Source organism: Cryptotermes secundus, unplaced genomic scaffold, assembly GCF_002891405.2.
Source record: "Cryptotermes secundus unplaced genomic scaffold, Csec_1.0 scaffold601, whole genome shotgun sequence".
In the NCBI taxonomy this organism is placed as follows: domain Eukaryota; kingdom Metazoa; phylum Arthropoda; class Insecta; order Blattodea; family Kalotermitidae; genus Cryptotermes; species Cryptotermes secundus.
Window position 1 is genome coordinate 18,328 of NW_019726230.1, and position 5,919 is coordinate 24,246.

Below are 5,919 nucleotides of genomic sequence, written 5' to 3' on the forward strand. Positions count from 1 at the left end.
ACAGATTGTTAAAAATAGATAAATATTTTAAGAATGTAAAGTACTCACTAAAATGAACGAATATTCCCAGTCTGATGTGTCCACAAACCAGTACCTACTCAGATATGGGCGATGTTCATGTGAAACCTACAGCTGGTTCTGCACGTGGGTCCCATGCATTTCAAAACGACTTTCAGCTCTTTGGCGCACCGGTTTGCGCATTGTGCCCGATGATCCTAGCTTCACTCTAATCCCCTGACAGGCATTCTGTGCTCGTTGCTGTGATACCTTGAAATCACTGATCGTCACTGGTCGACACTGAGTACACAGAACACTTCCTGTGTCCCCAACCAAAATACAGAAAACTGAGATCATAGAATCGTGAAAGACAATATTCAGGACCTCCGCATGTTACCGCTCTTCAAGGAAAGTCTGTCTGTGTTGGTGTCTGACAATGTAGAAAAAATGAAGTGGTGCCCTATCAAGAATGAATGACATATCTGATCGTTGTGAAGAGCCACATGTTACAGGAGTAACGGGTAGATCACTCAGAAACAAAAAGACGGTGCACTGCACCTGCTAGTCTGCTAGGAAAGACAAGGGGTCTTAAGATTCCATCATCTAAGGCGCCCTCCTAGACCCTGGCACACATATCTGAATAAACATTGATTCCTGGAAACATGTTCACGGTGCCCTGTTTTATTCATTTAATTGGGTACTATACACCTTACAGATTTTAACATCATTCTCTGTGACTTCGTGTATCGTTCCATTCCCCACCACTCCCTAAGTCCTGCTGCGTCCCATACCTTCTATACCATAGCTTCATCATCTTTTACTCCCTTGTCCTCCTCCATTGTCATGGCCTCCTGAGTCCGTTTCAGTGCTCACTCTGTTTCTCCAGTTTTGCAGCAAACAGCGTTCTTCAGCCAAATACTTTTGTATTTAATTAGTTACATAGTTTTTTCTGAGCAGCACAGTCGCCTGTGCCCAGGTTTCGGTTCATAAAATTGCTGTAATTTACCTTGGACTGTGGACTGTACTTGTATTTTTATTGATATTAATGTAACATGCATAACAAAGCAACGGGGCGATAAATATCTCTCATAAGCGCACTTAACAATAAGACGAATATGTGTTGCTATTTGCTAGGTATCACTCAGCGTGCCAATGGACTGGTGAGGTAGAAATAACACGTGACATATTTTCTATGTAGATTTTTTAGGCCACAATAGGACTGTGTTCTTCATGCGTGGTCGGTGCGGAGGCTATATAACAGGATTTATAAATTCAACAGTTTTCATTTTTATGTGACATAGATCTGAGTTCTTTGTTCTGAGCTCTGAGTGCTCGGTGAAAGATAGCTAAGAATTGTTCGTCGTGTGAAGACGTGGCGTGTTTAGAAAAATTTATTCATGCGTAATTCTTGGAGTACGTGATTCAGTGAGAATGTTGTAGTTCCTGTGTTCTAGTTGTAGTTCCAGGAGGGGACTGTTGTGTGTTTGTGTATAAAACACTGAATTATAAAGTGTAGTACCCATGATAGCGCTGTAATTACGTGTAATTAATTGTGATGTATAGAAGGAGTAAACAAACCTAAAAATCAAATCCCGACCCCGCGTAATTAATTACAAATACACGTGACAATATTGTTATTAGGATTATGAAATAAATTCGTCAATTTACTTGTCGTATTTTATTCATTTGCCTTGCTTTCGTGTCAGACATTGCCCAATTTGCCGTACACCGACTTCAGCGGTAAGAGATCCCTCGGTGCCCCGTTGCGGGGTGGGTGTCCCGGCCAGGATGGCCTTGAGAAATGCTTAACCGGGTTACATTCAATTTACCTACAGAAAGGAATGCGGGTCTTCGTGTAAACTGTAGGTCACATTTTCGTGAATAAGCATCATTATGATTTCCGAATGTCCAGTGTCATGGAAACCTGCACGAGTTGTCCTATAAGACCAGGCGGACTGCTGCATCAAATTTAATAGCCTTTCAGAAGGCTTCGAAACACACATAAAACAGGGATATATTCTGAATGGAATACTCATTGCAAGAGTTCAGGCTCCTATTTTGCAATCTTAAATATATCGAAACTTTCGTATAACTGTTGAAAAGGATTATCTCTGCTGAGGGTTATCACTTCGAACATCAAAGCTACAATTATTTAAGTAAAAGTAACAACAAATCGTGAAATGAGATGAAGGTATTACAGAAGGCCTTCTTTTTTTACTTTTCGTTTGTTACCTTGAATGACCTTATTCAAACAGTATGTCATTGAATTCCTAGCCGTCTTTTCTACATCCCAGTGAAATTTCTAAAATCAAAAGTGACTTTGATATCTCCATAACCCTTCTGAGTACAGAACTTACCTGCCTCGTCTAACGTCTTCCCTGACACGTTGCAAGTTTCGTAGGAATTCTTTTTTGTAATACGAAAAAAAGAAGAGATTTTCATGTTCCCGAATTTGTTTCGTTAAAATTGTAAAATATCATAAATCAATTCAAATGTAATTTATTTATTACGTTAAACATTACTCAACACGAAGTTTTGGAAGAAGTAGTCGCCTGCTTCCTTTGAATTGAAGTTGAGTGTTATACTTAATAATATTCTGACCTCATAGAAATGCCAGTTGTAACAAATTTTGAATGAAATGTGACTCAGTTCCTGAAAGCTAGAATAATGGAATCAGGAGAATCGTCCGTCAATCTACAATAGATCGGCAAATATTTTACAGTGGAAACAAATAAACACGCGAAGAATAAATGTGGTGGGGGGGGGCACAGACACAGAAAACAAAAAGTGATCTCATAAGCACTATTTTATTTTCTTTTAATAAGAACAGTAAGCTAAAAGTAAAAAAAATGTTTAATTTTTAACGAGATCAAGAGTCATTTTCAATGATATTTTTCTCGCTCTGTGCCACTTTTGAGAATTTCTGTAAATTACATTTACCATTTGTGACAGCTGCTAAGGAGAAAATGAAACAGCCACACATATCCTGTGTGAGTGTGAGGCCTTAGCTTATTTAAGATTACGTCACTTGGGTCAATAATTTATGGAATCAAGTGACTATTTCGACGTCCCCACGTACAAAATTAATTCGAAGTTCAGGATTGCTCAGGGGATAATCAAATGTGGAATCACAAAAAAACCAACGTACGTGGCCTTGCAAGGGCCGAGAAGACGCACCCCATCATACATTCATTCATACATTTGTCGCAATGAGGTTTTGATGGAAAACAAATCCCTGGAGCACACGTAAGTTGCCCTTTAAGATTTTGACTCACCTACATCTCAGTTCTTGGTACTATATTGAAGGTAACCTGTTTTCCTCTTTTAAGTGAGTGCTATACCCTATATGAATTAATATACCATTATGTATTCATTCATTCATCAGTGACTACATGGCTTCGTTGGGCCCTGTGGCATATTTAATTTTATAATCCTGTACACAATCGGAACCGCCTATGTGGTCTTGCGGTCAATGTTTCTAGATAAAGATGGAGAGGACCCGGGTTCGATTCCCGGCGCTATCAGACTTTCTGACAAATAGTGGCTCTGAAACCGGATCCACTTGGCCTCGTGAGGATAATTGAGGAGCTCCTTGGATGGAAAAGTAGATTAACCGGTATAGAAAACCGGTATGGACCACGCAGAGAAATCCCAGTTGTATTGTTGCATTAGGAGGACTACACAGAAAACAAGTCACGTGATTCCTAGCCAGCGTCTTCATTGGAAACACTTGTGTATCCGCATATCTACGGATTTGCGTAAATTAAAAGGTTTACTTTCTGTAAAGTGACAACCATTCCTACAAAAGAATAGCTCAGCGCTGGAACTGCTTCCATTAAAAAGAATCCTTAGCATAAAAGACACCGTGCCTTTAGTCCGCAAGCTAACTATACCGACCGAGCGACGAAGACCTGTCGGCGAAAGGGGTACCAACATTAGGGGATAGAGGGTGTCGCGTGGTCACCGCAACGAATCACCACGGCCGTTAACTTAGGTTCTCTAGACAGGAGCAGCTTTTTCTTTGAAATAGCTCCTCAATTATGAACACGAGGCTGAGAGGATCCTATTCCAGACCCAACATTTCACAGAAAATATGGTAGCGCCAAGGATCGAAGCCGGGAACTCTGTATATTTAGCCAGGATCTCTGACCACAAAACAAGAGAAACCTTCGATGTTATAATATGTTATATTAAGTTTTACTGTAAACACTTTTTGCCCTTTAACTATCCATTTGAAGTAACGCGTGTATCTAAAATATCTTGCTTGTTGCAGTTAAGCACTGTGGGATTTGTAAGATTTTCAACTTAAAAGAAAACCTTCGGAACTAATAAACAGAGTAAGGAAGGGGCTTACTGTGTTACAGTGAACTTTTCTTGGCTGATCAACCACGTCAGCGTGGAGTAGTGTCTGACATCTCTGAGAGGATCTCTGCTTCCTTCAACATGAGTTGATGGGATAGGTGCATGGTGTGTTCTAAGGTTATCGAAGTCAAAGTCACATTATTAGTGACGGTAAGTCAGTCAAAGAGACTTGAAGTGTAGCATCTGAGCACTGGTCATAACAAAGACTATTCTTTGTCTGTAAATATGCGGCATTTTTCCCTAGGTATGTTTGTAAAAAATCTGTTGCCTTCCAATGGGCGAAGCAAGTGGGGAAGAGGGGGCGCAAAACGCCTGAGGAAGATGACAATTCTTGTGTAAATATGACGTGTGAAAACAGCACTCATCATCCTAAATTCTGAGGATGGAGGGGGGGGGAGAGAAGAAAGTTTGTGTCCCTATCATCAGACGCTAATTGCACATAGATTCTCTTTCTTCCAACAGAAGATTTCATTAGTTCAATCTGTGGAATGAAAAGCCATTTCAGGTCGGGATATGTTTACGTTTTGGACAAACTGGATAAACATCAACACACCTGCAAGCGACTCGATCTGGTCTGAGTCCACCTATGGGATCTTAAGCTACATATTTCTCCTGTCCTTAGACTCAGAAATATTACGCCACTAAAATCGCAGCCCAGGGACTTTCCTATGGCGAGCCATGGAAATATAACCGCAAGGGAAGGAAACAACTGTGGGCATGCGCATAGCTACTAACGGGGGAAATCTTACGCGGACCCGTAATTTATTTATCCTTTAAAAGTAATAGCAGTTAGGATGCAAAAATAGAGTATGATAGGACACAAAGAAGATGATAAAATTCGTTACAATGGAATAATAAACCCACTCACATCAAATAAAAATCAGTTAAATAAAACATATAAACATCTAACAACATTTCGACACGGACCAGAGAAATCACACAAGAAAACTGAATCTGACGATGACTATACTATTCAAACCTTCTATTTTATGAACCTAATATACCAATCAGGCTTTCAATAAACAATACTGAGTTAATACAGGCAAAGTTGGAAAGTTAATTGTGAAAAATTAATGAAGTAGACAGAAAACATTTAAATGTGAAAAACAATTCCTGAACACATCTTCATACAATGAACAGAGGAGATTGATGTGTGAATATTCCTGTAATACCATCAAATAAAACTTAAAAGAGATTAATACAACTTATAATAATACGCAAGAATGAGCGTATGTTAATAAAACGAGACTTAATCAAGGAAATTATGAAGGCACAATGTTGAAAGTCTGCCCCTAAACATATCACACAGTAAAACGTTCATGTTCTGTAACCAGATATATTCTTGAAGCAAAATATATTATTTTAAAACCCATAATTCAGTTGATGCAATAAACATTTTCATAGAAATGTAAAATAAAGAATGTCTCTATAGACTCGCACTCTAGCGATGAATGGACATTTTCTTACACACATTAAACGAAAAGGTTATCCCTAATGTTATCCCACGCGATGATTGTTAGATTTCCGCCACAAGTGATCATTCGCTTCCATATCTCACGA

The 5,919-nt window shown here is 39.2% G+C and overlaps 1 protein-coding gene across 1 annotated transcript in view; it reads right to left on the reverse strand.

Moving 5' to 3' along the window:
• Positions 1–136, reverse strand: part of LOC111864051 (gastrula zinc finger protein XlCGF7.1-like) — an 11,977-nt gene extending 11,841 nt beyond the window's left edge. Inside the window, exon 1 of the mRNA XM_023851005.2 lies at positions 49–136. The gene's annotated coding sequence lies outside the window, so the exon portion shown is untranslated. The remainder of the gene's footprint in view (positions 1–48) is intronic.
• Between the last annotated feature and the right edge of the window lie 5,783 nt (positions 137–5,919).